The sequence below is a fragment of the Rattus norvegicus genome, chromosome 9 (assembly GCF_036323735.1).
Source record: "Rattus norvegicus strain BN/NHsdMcwi chromosome 9, GRCr8, whole genome shotgun sequence".
In the NCBI taxonomy this organism is placed as follows: domain Eukaryota; kingdom Metazoa; phylum Chordata; class Mammalia; order Rodentia; family Muridae; genus Rattus; species Rattus norvegicus.
Genome location: NC_086027.1, coordinates 105957128 through 105975744, shown reverse-complemented (window position 1 = coordinate 105975744; position 18617 = coordinate 105957128). Strand labels below are relative to the sequence as shown.

Below are 18617 nucleotides of genomic sequence, written 5' to 3'. Positions count from 1 at the left end.
GGGAGCTGTTGGAAGGACTGGAGGAGCTGAGAGGGATTATAACTCCCATTGCAAGAACAACATAGGCTACACTGACCACCCAGTTCTCCCAGAGTCTAGACCACCAACCCAGGAGTGTACCTGTTCCACAGTTCCAGATACATATATAGCAGAGGATGGCCTTGCCTGACAGCAATGAGAGGAGAAGCCTTTAGTCCAGGGAGGGCTTGATGCCCCAGCATAGAAGGATGCTGGAGCAGTGGGGTGGGAGAGTGGGGGTGAGGGAACACTCTCATACAGGCTAAAGAGAGGGGGGAGGGTGGGTGTGGGATGGGGAGGTTGGTAGAGGGGGTAACAGGAAAGTGAGATATCATTTGAGGTGTAAACAAATGAAATGATTAATAAAAACTAAAAATGTTTTTAAAAGGATACGGAACTGAAAGGGATACCTATTGGAATCCAGATGAGGACCCTCAACAGTAGACAACGCAGAGAGAGCCCAAAGCAATGGAGAATGAAATGAGAGGCTACAAGGTGGATTTAGTCAGAGTCTCAAAAGCAGAGAAGAAATGAAGTGGATAAAATAAGTGGGGGTCAGGGAAGATAACTAATAGAAGAACAAACAGATAATAATCAGGAAAAGGGAAAAAAGAAGAAAGAAAAGAGAAAACAAACAAAAACTTCATGTCTAGAGTAACCATGAACTGTGCACATCACCAAAGATCACAGCAAAATCCTAAGAACCAGCACTTATGGAAAGCTGCATTAGGGTCAAGACATTTCGTGCAGGAAAGGGCAGCAAATGTAGCTTGCAGGCCTTAGAGTTGCTCTACTGTCTTAGTACAAAAGCATGGGCACTCAAGATGTAATGAATTTCCCTGACTGTATTCTAATAAAACTTTATTTAAAACAAGCAGTGAAGCAAATTTTCCTTATGACTTCCAGCTTGCTAACCTTTAAAGTATCAAATGACCCCCAACTTTTCAACAACAACAAAAAAAGTTTTTCGGAACTTAGATATCCACTTGCTAGGATCGAGTGCTAGGATCAAAAGTGTGCACCACAGCAAAATCAACTTTCCTTGAAACAAAAATCATGAACCAAAAAGACTTGAACCAAAGATCATGTACATACCTCATCTTCGCTTTCCCTACCTCATAGCCCACCCAACCCAGCTATCTCATGTTAGACTGAGAGAACATGATTGGTCCAAATCACAGAACATAAGCCTTAAGGCAAGCCTGCTAAGAAAGGTAGTAGAAAGGTGATGAGGTTTTACCAATAACAAAACTTCTATTCCTCCCAAACCCAACCCCATTAAAGTTTGCCCATATAAAATATGAACAAATCATTTAAACAGATTTCACAGGGGACGAGGGGTGATGTAGAACCGATTTGAACTTTTCCAGCCTTTACCTTCTTCATATCCCAAGATCAGAGAAAGTATTGTGGTCTATAGATACACATGTATGTGGCCTCTCGTTTTCATGGTGATTGTTAACTTCACATCCAACTTGTCAACAGCTAGACCCATTCATGAAGGGCCATTCACTTATGTGAATTCTATAAACTGTGAGACCAGAGGTGAGTCTGTTTTTTAGAATGAGGTTGATCCTATGTTAAGAAGACCAGCAGAGGATGCTTCTGAAGATGTCCTTTCATTGGGGTGCTTGAGACGAAGCAATTACAAATAATGACTTTGGCAAAACTGCTCGGGCTGTGGGGAGCAAACAAAAGTCTGTATTGCAAACTCTAGTGTACCATCAGCAACATGTACAGGCAGAGTTCAAAAGACTTTAACTGACTGTTCCTCATTGTTCCTAATTACTGTCAGTGAGCGTGCCCAAACCACTCCGGGCAAAGCCAATATCCCAGGCAACATGTTGTCTCCCCTCATAATTCATTTTCTGTCCTTCCCGTAACATAATCTATGGCTGTTCTTTTTTGGTGTTCCTTCATAGAAACACTGATTGAATAATGTCATGACCTTTTCCTGTGTTCAATGCTATAAGCAGACTTCCAGAATCAAGCACTCATAAATTTCAACAGTACCTTGCTTTCAAGAGTGCTTAGAAGTAGGTCTTTCTAAGCTATTTCATGGTTGGCTATTGGGAAAGGCACAGCCCACGTCATGCCCTGTCTATTAGAGTAGAGAGCGTTGTGAATGAACCCTAGGAAAAAAAAAAACCCTTGATTGTTGTAGCACCCAGTGCCTTCAACCGGAAATGGAAAGGGGCTAGTTCCTATTAACCTAGTCCCTGAATGCAGTGGACTCTTTTTCTAATCTTATAAAAATCCATGATTTCCATCTTAAGTTAACCTTTAGGTGGGTCATTTTCTTGATGGATGATTATGAGCGAGGGAGGGCCCAGTCCACTATGGGTAGCACCACCCCTGCTGGTCAGTGACTCCTGGGCTGTACAAGAAAGCAGTCTGGGCAAGCTACATGGAGCAATCCAGTAAGCAGCAATCCTCCATTGTCTCTGCTGCAGCTCCTTCCTTGAGTCCCTGATAGACTTCCATCTATCCTTTACTAAGTATCCTTAGCATTATATGAGGCAGACAGACAGACAGACAGACAGACAACAGTAGCATAGCTCATTCTCCCAAGAAACAGACTTACCATGCAAATACTTTGTCCAAAATGGCAGTGTCAGTTTCAGTTTTCCTATCATCCCACTCTGATCCTAAAATTGGACTTTTTTATTTTCTCTTCAATTTCAGGAGGACTAACTCTTTTTTATTCCTCCTAAAAAGCACTGCTGGTTGTGTCTTTTGCCTGCATTCTTATGGGGGGAAATGTATGTTTTGTTTTTTTTTAATATAGAGTTAATGGTAAGAGAATGAACGGCTCCTTGTCAGTAGACCTTCATTTGACCTTGAAGTGACAGCGTCTCTTGTTATGAAGATTCCAAGATGATAGCACAGCAGATGCTGCCAAATGAAAAAATTTGCTGCAATGAGCTTTTTATGAAATATTGAGGCTAAGCAGAGAAACCATTCCTCTGACAAAAATATTCTCAGCCACTCCCTGCGTTAAACCACAGTGTGGAGGCTGCTGGCTCGAGCTTGCAGTGCCAGCAACGACACCCTGAATGTACTTAGCTGGAAAACATCCAAATTCCAGAAATGACCTTTTCATTGCAGATCATATGAGACCCTCTCCCTTCCCTTAGGTCTAGAAATCACTAAAAAGGCACTGAGGATGCATTGTGTTTTCTCCTGCCTTGTGGTCCCGCTCATCCATCTCATGGAAACCCTCAGACCAACATCTCGACAAGAAAACAGGGTTTTATTCAGTTAACCCTTCCTACCCTCTCCTCTGTCAAGTGCTAAGTGGGATCAAACTAGCTTGAGTTTAGAGAAAGAGGACAGAGTCCTGAGGAGCGAGGCTACAAGAGTGGCTCGCTCTCTCATTCTGTCACCTAGCTGACACACTACGTGTCATGTGGTATTTGAACATCCAGAAGGAGCTGAGATCTTGTTCACTATTCTGCCAAGGGACTCTGAGGGCCAGCAACCTTCCACAGGGGCAAGTCTGAAGGGATAAACTACATCCAGAATGCAAGGGTGGCAGCAGATTCTGGGATGCTGGAAGGAGGCATGTGGTTCCAACAGAGGTCAGGAGCACTGCCTGGCCACACCATGGCAACCTTTTGTTTCGCTGACTGCAATAGCCCACTGTTCTATTCCTGGCATGATGCTCAGTACTGGCCGGGATTCATTTCTCTCCATTCAGCTTGGATTGTAGACACATAATAAAATGCAGGGTGACAAGATTTCCTAAGGCTTTCAGGTGCATACAGCCTGGCAGGCTATGGGTTGCTACATTCCTGTGTCCAAATGTTAAATGAAGGCACCTACTGCTTCCAGACTCTAGTTGGAAACCAAACAGACACTGTCTAGTGTTCCTCATTTAGGGGACAATTAAGGATCCTTTGATTCATTTATATAACCAAATACTTCTAGAGTAGCAATTCCATCCAGGCACTGCGCTCGGCTTAGGTTGATACAAATATAGAGAAGACATAGCTGGGAGGCTTGCAGAAATACACATGCAACGTAATATGCTCAGTGCAAGATTAAACTAGATTCACAATCCTTAGAGTGAGAGCATTTAACCTGTCAGAAAGAACTGAAAAGGAACTGCTGCCTAGAGGAGGGGAGAGAGATAACGACAGGACATTCCAAGGGAAGACTGTAAGCAAAGGTAAAATACCACGAAAGAAGAACACTGAGATACCAGAGTGAGGGGAGACACAGAATATATTCACCTCTCTCTCTCTCTCTCTCTCTCTCTCTCTCTCTCTCTCTCTCTCTCTCTCTCGTGTGTGTGTGTGTGTGAGAGAGAGAGAGAGAGAGAGAGAAACAGAGACAGAGAGTCAGAGAGACAGAGAGAAGCAGAGAGAGAGAGACAGAGACAGAGACAGAGGCAAAGACAGAAATACAGGGAGACAGAAAGACAGACCACTCTGAGTGTATGGTGCTTGGTAAGAGTGCCAGCCTGCTACTAAGGAGCCATGTAGAGGAGGACAGGGCCAGCTCTGTGCCTTGCACTAAGGAACTCCATGCTGCAGATAAAGAGGAGTCACAAGAAGTCAGAACTCACTATAATGAGCCATCGAAGACGGAGCAAGACAGATATAGTCAATTTCCTATAGCACACTGTGCGACCCCTCTCAGTCACAACCTGGCCATTGCCAGAGAGAAAGTCTTCCTGGGTTCTTGGTTCTCTCTTGCAACTCATAGGTGTCCCACCGCAGCTGCAACTCAGCTTTCCTCTGGTGAAGATCAATCTTCTTCTATTAGTGCAGAAAGCAAGAGAGAGAACTGTTACCTGGATATGGTCCTGAACCTTTTCAGCTCCCATCTCACTTCTCAGTTGGAGAGAGAGCTGAGAAGATGGGGATCTACACACTGCCACTTTCTCAGACCCTTTTATGGCATCTCAACATTGCTTCTGGGAAGCAGTGCGAGGGGGTGGTGGCTGAAACGGGCAGCCTGTGTGTTCCCACTCCTGGCACAGTTTCTCGAGGCATCCTAATTACCACTTACTTTTTAGCTTCTCCACCAGAATATAAACTTCTTGCAGAGCTGTGATGGTTGTCCCAATGACCTCAGTCCTTAAACCTACCTAGGGACGTGCCGTTATCCAGTTTCTATTGGCTGAATACATGAACAGTCATTGTCTCCAATTGCAGAAGTGAATGATAGTTGAGGATTCAGTATGCTTCAGGCATACTGAGAGCTATAACTGAGACAGTCCTGATCTACAGGCTATGCCTGTGACTGCAAGGGCTTTAAGACAATATACTTGTTTTCCAGGAGCGTTGTGCTCTCAGGCAAGTGACTCTGAGGAAAGAGAACTTAAAACCAGTAACTTTAATCAAGACAACAGAAAACTCTGTATAGCGGCTGCAAGTGAGATCACAGAAATGCTTGCCCTGTCACAAGGGTCAGAACTCACTTGAAAGGTGCCATGGATGGTGACCTCAGCTGACATGGATTGGGCCAATGTTGAACAAAATGCTAGGAACAGTTTCATTCCTCCCTTCTTTCTCCTAATGTCACTCCATCATAGCTTTTGCCAAGGTGCCCAGAGCACTGGAAATTCTTCATTGCAAAACAGAACTTCTATCAATGTCAGAAGTCTCAGGTCAGGTCAGGTCAGGTTAGCATGCCTGAGAGCCAGCATCTGGGCAGGTACATAGAGGACTGTCTCAGGTGTGGACAGTCAGGCCCTGTGTAGTTCAAAGGGTCTAGTAAACTTTTGGTATAAATTAAACAATAATTGGTTTCACTCCAAATCTAAAATAGGGCAGGTAACCTCTGGCATAGCAAAGTGAGATGAGATGATTTTCTGACTGACACCTGGTGAAAGTGGAAAACCACCTTGAAAAACAACCATGAAACATCGATGGGAGCTGGGGGCTGTCTTCAAGCCCAGCAGCCAGTTATGGGAACAAAAGCAGGTGAGTTCAAGACCAGCCTGGTCTACATAGCAATTTCTAAGCCAACCATGGCTACACAAAGAAACCCTGCTTAAAAAATAGATAGATAGATGATAGATAGATAGATAGATAGATAGATAGATAGATAGATAGATAGATAGATCGACAGATAGAGATTTAAAAGCCTATGGAAATTATCTTATCCTTGGGCATATTTAGTATCTCAAAGGATCTGATAGAATAACTATTAATACATACTATATGGGAATTGGCCTACAGGCTGTCGTATCAGAAGTCCAACAATGGCTGTCTCCCAGTGGAAAGACCAAGAATCCAGTAGTTGTTCAGTCTACTGAACTGGATGTTGCTGGTCTGGTGTTGAAGTCCCAAGATTTAAAAGTTAAAGAAATCTATTGGAAATTTAGAAGACTTTAAATGTTAAGGAAATGTTGTTAGGGCAAAATCAAAAGTGTTAAAGGCTACATTTGATTAAAAAAAAAAGAAAAAAGTCTTATCCCCACTCCAGTGGTAGGCAGGAGCCTGCATGAGCCACCAGCTCAGGGACTTGCTTGATTTTCAGGGTTTCCAAGAGCCAACTGAGAATGCAATTTGTATTTAAAACATAGATGATTTAAACTCCTATTACATAGATTAAAACAAGGCAATAAAAACGTAGACCCATTACTTCTTTATGCTTTATCACATGTCACTGATGTTTATCATGTCTGTCGTTATGATGAGAATACCTAACGGTGGACTGGTGGCCCTCTCTCCTCAGGCCGGACTGGTGACCCTCTCTCCTCAGGCCCAGTGACATCACACATTGATGGCTGGAAGTCATCCAGGGTGGAAATATTGACACATTTGCAATCAGAGAGGACTGGGAAATAAGCTTGACTTGCTATTTAGACCTGCAGTGTCCTTCTGGTATATTATTCTTCTCATGGCTGTGACCAAAAAAAAAAAAAATACTTGATAAAAGCAACGTAAGGAGGGAAGGATTGACTCTGCCTCCCAGCTTGAGGGCACAGTCCATCATGGAGGCTACATCCACCGGGGCCAGAGTATAAAGCAGCTGGACACAGTGCATGGGCAGTCAAGATGCAGAGAGATATGGACTCTAGGGTTCAGCTTTCTTTCTCCTTTCTATTCTAGGACAGTGAGATGAAATGTCCCTGTATTCAGAAAGGGTTTTCCCTCCTCAGCTAAACCTTTCTGGAAATATCCTCACAGACAAACCCAGAGAAGTGTTTCCATGGTGATTAAAGATTACCAGTTACATTGAGTGTTTTCAAACCATTACATCATCGGCGAGGGTGCTACTCAAATGACTGAGAAGTGAATGGCGTTCTACGATATACCTTTGCTTTATTTACTGATTAGAAATAGCAATGAATCCGTTACAGCGGCTGATTAACTATAGTCATAGTTTGACTGGCAGTACAAATGTTTGGCAAAAATAAAAAAACAATAAAAGTATTACAACTGTGGAATTTATAATTATACTCAAAGTCGGGAATATTTAATCACTTGTGGTATACTGCATAGTTTTTTAATTAGTTAAAATCGATATATACTGTAAGTACGAATTCTCCATATCTTATTTTCAGAAAATTGGTTGTTAAATATTTCTAACATCCTTTCGTTTAGTTCTCACCCCTCACTATGATATCTCATAAGTTGAATCACTTTAAAACCTGGTTTTGCAAGAGACTTCCGGATGAGAGTCTTTATGATTGATGTCTGTCTCAACCCTCACAGAACTTCATAAAGAGAGTAAATATTTAGAGTGGTGCATGTTCTCCTCTGCTGAACCTAATTAAATTGACCTAAGCAATATGTCGATGGGTGTGCATATGTGAGCAGGCCTTTCGGTGTAGCTCCATAGAAGAACAGTGCAGATGCCTTCCTATGGTAAACCATAACAGTTATGGAAATAAGCCAAGAGCATACTGTTTCCTTATTCATCATACTTTTGCACCCTGTAGTTGAGGTATGTGCCACACTACATATTGGCATTATAAGCACAGTCAGGTCAAGGTTCAAATCAACACGTAACTGGCTCAGCATTTATGTAACTCCAGCAGCAGGGCATCATGGGACACAGAACAGAATTTGCTCACTAGTAAAAGCAAGAGAACGGAACAATACACCTCACAGAGCTTCCAATGCCTGTGGTACTCAAAGCTCACGCATCACTCAACTTAAATATAGAAATATTTAATATTAAATATAGAAACTGTGTCAGTGTGTCACACACTTTTATTTTATCTGGTAAGAGAAGAACATTTGCTGTACATGTGGTGGGGCATGCCTTGGATTTCAGCACGCAGGAGGTAGAAGCAAGAAGATCTCTGTGAGTTTGAGACCAGCCTGGTCTACAGAGTGAGCTCCAAGATGGTCAGGAGTAGAGAGAGAAACCCTGTCTCAACATGAGAGAGGGAGGGAGGGAGGGAGGGAGAGAGGGAGGGAGGGAGGGAGGGAGGGAGGGAGGGAGGGAGGGAGGGAGGGAGAGCTTTTAAATTTTATTTTTGAATAAAGTGACATGAAACATAGCCATTCTATCTTTTAATATTTTCAAACAAAACTAATATTTTCCTACAGATGCTTCTTGCTAACACACCAGGTGTGTGCTGTGAAGCCACATTTTTGGTGACCCACATCGTGTTGGCAATCTCAAGACAACTGTTCTGCAGACTCTGACAGATACCCTGACACATACAGCTTCCTTCCCTCCTTGGGAAGACCTTGCTGGCCACGGATCTCCCACGCACCTGTGCACTTGACTGTCGTAACTGTGGATGGGGCAGTTCAGCCCAGTGGTGTGACAGGGTAGCTTGCCCAATTCCTTGGAATTTTCCAGCTTGGTTTTCTGAAAATGAGCCCCTTTCCTGGAAAGCATTGTGTGTCTGTGGTTTATTTTCTCCACCATTTTGTCAAAACCTGTGCACGCTAGACTTCTGGGCACCAAGAACACAGTATCTTTCCAGGATTTTTGTGTCTGCCCAATGTGTTTTGGGGATGGAGTTGGCTGTGGAATATCTCTTCATCTGTGTATCCATGATGTCTACCAGCTGATTGTTTTATTTAAACAACCCAAATAGTTTGGGCAGATCTCCTCCTCCTCGCCTCGGCTGACTGGAAACCAGTTCAGTGAGGGCTTCGTGAACTGCAAGTCTGAGGGTGATGGAACTGATTAGTTTCCACACGGTCACTCAAGTCCAGGTAAAATTGGGCTATGTGTTACAAGACCACCGTTAACAGTGCGACAAGGTCAAAGAGTACTGGTTTCCGGGTCAGTTCTGCTTCGTGTGCTCTTCACAGGCTTTAAAGGAACTGACTGCTCACTTTCCCTTGTAGCTGTTGATCATCAAAATGTGGTCTCCCAGCACAAGTCTTTGACCCCCACACATTCTGGAAATAGAGACAGGCAGATTAATGTGAGTTCAAAGCTAGCAAGGGCTGTATAGTGAGGCCTTGTGTGTGTGTGTGTGTGTGTGTGTGTGTGTGTGTGTGTGTGTGTGAGAGAGAGAGAGAGAGAGAGAGAGAGAGAGAGAGAGAGAGAGAGAGGTGTAGTTAAGAAGGCTACCAATTTGATCCACTCACTATGGGCACCCAAATCTGACTTCACTCAGACTTACAATTGGTATGGTATCCATTGCTACCCAGGAATTAATTTTTAATTTAGACCTTTAAAAAATAACAAAAAAAATCTTTAGAAACAAAAGTAAACTTGAGAAACAAGGAAATGGTGATGATGGTGATGGTGGTGAAAATAAAGATGATGATGATGATGGTGGTGGTGGTGGAGGGGGTGGTGGTGGTGGTGATGGCAACAGTGATGACTATGATGATGATGTCTGTAATGGCTGATTTCGTGAATCAACATGACTGGATCCTAAGGTACCCAGATATTTGATTAAACATAAACTGGGGTGTTTCTTTCAGGGAGAGGGTTTTTTTTTATGGTTTAGATAAACAGATATCATAAAGTACACGAGTCTCCATATTCTGAGTATGCACCGCCATCCAGCTGAAGGTCTACTACGCAAATGTACACAGCTGCTCAGGGTGAGAGAGAGAGAGAGAGCATTCTTTCCTGGTCACCCTTGAAGGGACACATCCACTCATGTTGGCTCCACGGCAGACTCTAGCCTTCAAACACAAACTTTCTACTATCCATTCTCCATAAAGCCTCGTGCTGACTCCTTTGCAATAGATAAATGTCAAATTACTCATTACAAATGTGTTTTGGCAGCCTCTCAATTCCTGTTTCTGGAATCACGGACTGATAGCCACACTATACTGAGTCCCAAACACTGGGATATGATTAAGTCACTTCTGTTACCTTCCCTCATAGTGACAACACCCGTATCAGTTAGGTTTCTTGTGTATAATACCTACCCTGTGCATGAAGAAACTGATTCAAGTCACAGTACATTGTTGGGGTCATTGAACTAATTCCCTAATAAGGACCTATAGGTAAATGCAACATACTCTATATTGTTTTGCTGTATTTATAACCCCCCCCTTTTTTTTACTGTAGAGGAAATTGTTAGTGTGGGAAGATATCCACATTCCTCTCCATTACCCAACCCTCCTCGCAGGTGAGCAGGTGACCATTGCCATCCAGTGAATCTGAATATTTGTCATGTGACCTTACAAACCCAGGCAATTAACAGCCAGTGTACCCACCTCCTTCATATCCTGGAGGAGACTTGTTCCAGCTGGCAGCTACAGGAGGCAAGAAGTCAACTGCTGAGTCACTGTTTGGATGGGAGCGGCACCGTAATGGCATCCAGGGCACATAAAGGGACACTTTTTTTTTTTTTTGAGTTGTAGTACTGGAGGTCATATCCAGGTCCTTGAGTACAACAGACACAAATTCTACTACTGTGCTATATTCCCAACTCCAACATAACAAAAAAATTAAATTAACAAGTCCTCCTCCGTATTTAGAGGTCGTTCCTATCATATTTGGCAGAGCTGTGAAGATCCAGTGCATACTTAAATGAAATCACGGAGATGAGCAATGCAGATGTATTTCCTAGTGAGGCTTCCTAATCCCCATTATGATGTCATTACAATTAGAGCTTGGGCAAGAGAAGTCACCTACCCATTCTGTGCTTAACATGTGTAAAATGGGAAGCAGAAATAGACAAAAATACTTAGGATGACTGTGATGATTTGAATATGCGTGGCCTAGGGAGTGGCATATTAGGAGGGGTGGCCTTGTTGGAGTGTGTGTGGCCATTTTGGAGTAGATGTGTCACTGTGGGCATAGGCTTTAAGACCCTCATCCTAACTCCCTAGCTTTCGCCTAGCAGCCTCCAGATGAAGATGTAGAACTCTCGGCAACTCCATGCCTGCCTGGATGCTGCCATGTCCAACCGTGATGATAATGGACTGAACCTCTGAACCCATAAGCCAGCCCCTATTAAATGTTGTCCTTATAAGTGTAGCCTTGGGGGCTGGAGAGATGGCTCAGCGGTTAAGAGCACTGACTGCTCTTCCAGAGGTCCTGAGTTCAATTCCCAGCACCCACATGGTGGCTCACAACCATTTGTAATGGGATCCGATGCCCTCTTCTGGTGTGTCTGAAGATAGCAACAGTACATCATATAAATAAAATAAATGTTTAAAAAAGAAAGAGTAGCCTTGGTCATGGTACCTCACAGCAGTAAAACCCTAAGACAATGACCAAGTGAGTGTGTTCATCTAAAAATAAATACTGTCATATTACATAGTAAATAAAGTGTTAAGTACACATATAAAAATATTTTCAAAGGAAAAAATCTATCGTTTACCCAAATTTGTTAAATAAACAAGCATTTTAAATGAGTCTAAACAATCAACAAAAATTAAATTCCAAGGACAAGAAGATAAATTGCAACGTGGTTCTGTTTTATAGAGTTCACAAAACAATTCCTATTGTAGGAACTTGACGTGTTAATTTGATTAATGTTAAAATTCAACAGGTAAAAACTAAAAAAAAACAAACAAACATTTTTTATGAAATTCACAATGCTGTATTTGTGGGAACTATTTCATTCCAGATGCCTTGTAAAAGGTAATTTGTGTGGTTTTGTTAAGGCTAATCTTGGCTACGCCACTGATATGACAGAAACGGCATTGGTCTCCCAATTTACTCCAGTTTCAGTGTCTTCTGACTCCAATTGTTCTCTGAGCTGCCCCCTTGAGCACAGTCCAGATAAAATAACTCAACTATTTGAAAATAACCATTTTCCAGAGACTAGTTTGTAGATTCGAACGCCTGTCTGAAACTAGCTACGGCTAAAATCCCGTTTCTCCCCTGGGAAGAAACATACTGCACTATCGCATGGCTAACTGGAGTGGACACCTAAAACGAGGGCCTAGATCCTGCCCCTTGTTGCCTGTGTAACACCGGGTGAGAAACCTCCATTTCTCTTTCCCCATCAATTTCATGGAAGCTTCATTGAACAAGGTTGCAGACTGATGACATTGTCACCTCGAAGGCAAACTGTGATTTACACTCAGTACATCCAAGGTAAGTAAATGCCTCACAGACTTTAGGGGAAGGGATCCCCTTGGGCTGATGTTGTTAAACATGTACTCTCTGGGCACCATCCCCTGGTCATTGGATTTTATTATTATTTTTACCATGCACCACAAGTGATCTTATGTAAACGATCCATATACTGGAAAAATACTGATGCCAATCATTATAAAGTACAGAAGGCTGGGTCCTAACGAACACAAAAATTTCTTTCTTAGCTCAACCAAAATAAATAAATAAATCAAATTAAAAAAATATATTTCCTCATTCTTTACAATATCTACTTTATTATCTTTATAATAATTTTAAAAGTAGAAATTGTTATCAGACTACATACAAAGGAGAAAAGACTCAGAAACATTTATCAAAAGACCCAGAAAATTTCACAGGTTTTTACTTCACCTTAGGCTATGGGAAAATGAAAGTATATAGCCCCATTCTGAATTGTAAAACAAAATTTCAAATCTCTGGGATGATTTGGAGTGGAATTTGAGACTGTTTAAGTGTCAGTATAAATCCCTGTATTTTTCATGTTTTTATGATTGACTTTTAGAAAGAGCAAGAGTTGGCCAGAAGCCAAAGACTTTGTAGAAGGTTTTAGGCTATAGAAGTGGCTGTTATGGATCCTGATGAGTTTCAACTTACAAATCAATACTTGCCCATTATCGGTCGCCACTAGATATGCCTATAGGCAAATCACTAAAAGCACCATCCCCACCGTTTCTATTCTTCTCAAGATGCTAAAGAAGAGAGGAATGATGGCCACAGCTGTGCACAAGACAATGCTCTCTGTCAGAGATTTAGAGAAGATCCGGGTGACGATTTTACAAATCATCTTCTTTACTAGAAATTCTGAATCGAGCTCAATTCCATGCCAACAGTCAGGAATGGAAACAAGCGAATAAATGTGTGTGTTTTTAAAATATCTAGGAAAATCCCCTTGGAAAATATAAAAGCAAACAGTCTAAAAACCTGGTGCTCGGTCAAAGATTAGTGTGTGAGGTGTGCCCACGTGCATGTGTGCACATACACACAAATGTTGCAATTAGTAATAAATGAGGCCAGATCATGCTCACACATATACACACATACGAGTGTGCTGTAAAATAGTAATAAGTAGGGGTTGGGGATTTAGCTCAGTGGTAGAGCACTTGCCTAGGAAGCGCAAGGCCCTGGGTTCGGTCCCCAGCTCCGAAAAAAAGAACCAAAAAAAAAAATTAGTAATAAGTGGCACAGGATTATATCATTTTCTGGCAAAAATGGAAGCCTTCTCCAAAAAGAAAAGGTCAATTTGTATTACCTTAATACTGCAATTAAGACCTATAACTCCAAAACTCAGAGGTGCACAAGGACATAGGAAAATCATACAAAAATATGAAAACAACAAAACCAAGAGGGTCTCAGTCCCAGCGACTCTTCCACTTGAGGCAAGCATCCTCAGTTGCACTGGTTCCTTCGAGCCTGCTTAAAGCTGAGTGACTATGCTGTGTTAGTAGAACAACTTTCAGGGAATTAGGCAACAGAGAACATGGAAAAATGCTCTAAATACAGAAGAGAATATACTATACACCGTGCTACATCCCACCAGTCACATATCTTTAAAAAAAAAAAAAGTCAAGCTAGAACAGATGTGTAGAAGAGACTGAAGGAAATTTTCTTTGCGCTAATCTGAGCTGACAGCCGTGATTAGGGCTGATTCTGTAATACTGCTGTCATCGCTTCTAAAAAACAGCTTTTCAAATGTGGAAATGGGAATTAAAAAATATGAGAGGGAAACCGCAGAGATATGAATTTGGCTGTTATCGGTGCTGAAGTCCATCACCTTTTAAACTCTCAATCAATGTTTTCCCATTATCAAGTCTGCCCCTGGGCATTTTGTACGGAAGACCTGAAAACACCACTACTGTAGTGGCTGTTCCTTTTCACTGTATTGGTGGCATTTTTTAAGGAACTCATTGGAATTCTGAAATCCCTGTAGTGCAGATAAACTTTGGATTAACATATTTTAACATGTAAATGTTCTGGTGGCTCAAGGTGCAGTAGAAAATAAGGATAAACAAATAGAGTAGGCTTTGCAGTCAAGATGGTCCAGACTTACTCTCCTCTCTTTGTGACCTTGGATGAGCTACTTAATTTCTTTAAACCTTTATTTCCTCCTCTCAGAAGGAGCAGGGACAGTGACAGCATCTACCAAATTCAAACATGTTGAAGATCCAATGTTACACATGCGTGCATATCTCTACAGATGTGTATACAACATGCATGCACACACACACACACTCTCACACATACACACACTCACACACACACATTCACACACACACTCACACACACACATATACACATACTCACACACAATACACACACATTCACACACACGCACACACACCCCCATATTCACACACACATGCAGACACACACACTCACACACATTCACACACACTCACACACTCACACACACTCACACACACTCACACACACATTCACACCCACACATTCACACACACACCCATATTCACACACACATGGAGACACACACATACTCACACACACACTCACACACACATTCACACACACACGCACACACACACCCATATTCACACACACATGCAGACACACACACTCACACACACATACACATTCACACACACTCACACACACATTCACACACACTCACACACACGCACACACACCCATATTCACACACACATGCAGACACACACACACATACACATTCATACACACTCACACACACACATTCACACACACACTCACACACACATTCACACACACTCACACACTCACACACAATAAATACACATTCACACACACACCCATATTCACACACACCCATATTCACACACACACACATGCAGACACACACACACACAGGGCTTAAAACCACACCACAGCTAATACACACACTCTTTAAGTATTCTTTATTATATTTATAGAATGTAATAGTATTACATTCTATTATTGCTGTAAGTTATTATTAATTCCCTTGCGAAGTCACTGTCAAGGTGTACATATAAAATTTCCTACATAGGCATGTGAGTTAAAAACGTGGCTCTCCCACAGATGGTTCTGTTACCAAGTTTCTAGAAACAAGGTGGGGACCAGCTGGAGAAGGGTCTCTCATGGAATAGACCTTGATGGGTGGATCTCAGCCTGAGGTCTGTTGTCCCTGCTTTCTATCCCCTGCCTCAGTCCACCTCACATCCTTGCTATACACCTTTTCCTGCTGACATGACTATCCTGCTTCAAAAGAATGGATCCCTTAAACCCTGAGTCAAAGTACACCTTCCTTTCTTGGGTTGTTTTTTGTCAGTGATGAGGAAAGTCATTAATACATCCACTTAAAACCTAGCCTCTAGCTCAGACTAGAGAGGGCACTGCTTAGTTCAAGATTGCTGTCTGCAAGGCAGCTTCATAAGAAAATACATTATATCTCCTAAATATACTTCATGCCATTTCACTGAGCATTTACAGTTTTATTTACTGGATGGACTGTCTGTTTGGTTTGGGGTATACGGGAATATGGCACGATCCATTTCAAAGCCATTTCATCACACTAAGTTCCCAGTACAGAAGAACATCAGATTCTCAGTGGGTGTGTTAATTATTTTTGAGACACATTGTGCTTTTTCAGGATTATAGGGTATGATAGGGCTCTTTGCTGCATTCTTTGATGAGGCTAAGTTTTTGTGTCTCTGTGTTGATTTGTTAGTTAATAAAGATGAGTAAGAGTGTGTGTGTGTGTAAGAGTACAGGTATGTGTGTAAAACTGTATTGTATGTGCGAGAATATGTAAGTATAAAGGTGTGTGCATGTCTAAGAGTGTGTTAGAGTGTGTATGCGTGTAAGAGTGTGTAAGTGTGTATGTATATAAGAGTATTGCAAGAGCACGTAAGTATAAAATTGTGTGTCTAAGAAAGTGTGTGTAAGAGTGTGCATGTGTGTAAGAGTGTGTAAGTATGTATGTATGTAAAAGTATGTGCAAGAGTATGTAAGTATAAATATGTGTATGTGTCTAAGAGAGTTGTAAGAGTGTGCATGTGTGTAAGAATATGTATATGTATAAGTGTAAAAGTGCGTGTGTGAAAATTCTATGTGTGTAGCACTGTGTAAGAGTGTGTGTAACTGTGTATGTAAGACTGTGTGTAGGTGTGTGTAAATGTATGTATGTGTGTGCATACTCATGTATATTTTGCATGTTCCTAGGGTGGGAAGGCAATTACATTCTTACTAAAAGATAAATTCTTTTTATCATTAGTAGGTTGCTTGTGTTTTTCCACTAACAAAAATAATTTGTATCAGAAGTAATGTCTTCGATCCTTCCTACTCCCACTTCCTCAAAAGAATTCTAATCCCCCTTTCACTTATCAAACTGTGATTTGTTTCAACATGTAACAGGATTCAGATTGAGGGTCACAGTATCCCTTTTCAAACATTTCAACTTATCTTTATCTGGACAGAATGTATTTTTCAGGTATCAGCATTTCTAATTATATGAGCTCTATCTTACATAAATATAGAGCGTTTATTTCCTCTAAATCCACAGGGAAAGGACTGTATGTGAGATTCATGAGAACAGTGAACTCTGTGAACTCATATTACTTCTACGTTTCTCAGAACCACAGGTAAATTTTCCAAACAAATCTTTTGAAGCAAACAGGCCTCGGTTCCGCACTGAGCCTCGTGTCGAGAAGACTATAATCCTAACCCTGGCTTTTTATTGGCCCTGTCTTTGCAGATATCTCAAAAACGTGTTCATTTTAGTTGATTAACATAAAGGCAGCTGAAATGCTCAGGATAATAGAATAATAAGGGGCTGACAGCTTTTTTCCTGCTAGATAAACATGCCTCACAGAAGGCTTAACTGCCACATACCTACAGTGTCAGCTGTTGGAGGGAGTTTTGATAACAGCGTGAATGTCAAAACTCAGCTGCCAACACTGAGCTGTCAGCTTTCAAAATTCTGTGTAGAGCACTCATCCCATAGGGCATAAATTCCAAGGAGTAACAGATCTGCCCTGCAAAATTGACAGCTTATCCTGGGTTCTGGAAAGCCTTGCTTTCTTTGCAGACCCTGGAAATGTGCGCGCAGCTCTGAGACGTGAAGGCGGGACGAGAGGACCAGCTCTCAGAAAGAAGCGCACAGAGCATGTGGGTCCTTGATGTGTGAGGGTCTCCGAGGCCTGTAGAAAATGAAGTGGACCTCTGCTACACTGCTGACCAAACCAGGCATCCAGCACTTACAGTGTTCCAGCCATGAGTCTCCTAGAAGAAAAGCAGAACACGATATCCCAAGAGTTGCAAATTTTGCTATGGGTTACCGTCCTAAGTAGAAGCGACTTCTCGGATTAGGGCAATAATTTACCAACAACTATTACAACATAACCCGTATCATTCTAACATTTCAAACTAAATTATTCATGTTGTTTGGGAAATCATGTGGGAACTTCAGTTCAAATAACTATTTACTGCTAAATAACATTTTCCTTTTTCTCCTTTATAGTCTCTCTCTCTCTCTCTCTCTCTCTCTCTCTCTCTCTCTCTCTCTCTCTCTCTCTCTCCTCTGTGTGCGTGTGTGTCTCCCCTCTCTCTTCCCCCTCTTTTCCCTCTCTCTCTCCTCTCTCTCTCCTTCCCCTTTTTTCTTTTCTGTTTACATAGAATATTGCTTTGATATAACACATTTTCCCCCTCACAGTAGACTTTCTGCTAAAAAGCACATTTAAAAAAAAAAAAAAAAAAACCTCCCAAGACCACATTAAAGATTGCCACTGGCTGTGAAAACAAAAGTGCCATTCTTAAAACAAACAAAAAACTTACGTCATATGAAAAAATCTCAGCTGATACTAACACCCCAAGCCTTGAGTGTAAGAAAGGATTGTTCTGTGAATGTGGTAGTGTACATAGTGAGAGAGTGTTCTGATTATAATCTTTGTATCCTGGCTCCTAAACTTCCAAGCTGTGTCACATGGATAAACTGTTCTCTCTTGGCCTAACTCACTTCATTTCTGATACGACCATATTGATTACACCAGTTCTGAAGACTTCTATAAGAATTAACTACCACATGGCAATGGAGTGTTTAGTTAATGTTTACTACACATTATCTTCTGGGGTTGTTTGTCAGGGTTTTT

The 18617-nt window shown here is 41.7% G+C and overlaps 1 long non-coding RNA gene across 1 annotated transcript; it reads right to left on the bottom strand.

Moving 5' to 3' along the window:
* Positions 1-310: 310 nt before the first annotated feature.
* LOC134480423 (uncharacterized) lies at positions 311-18059 on the bottom strand. Its single transcript, XR_010054884.1, has 2 exons — positions 10626-18059; positions 311-9344 (listed from the first exon to the last, which is right to left on the bottom strand). It is a non-coding gene; the product is annotated as an uncharacterized LOC134480423 (long non-coding RNA).
* Between the last annotated feature and the right edge of the window lie 558 nt (positions 18060-18617).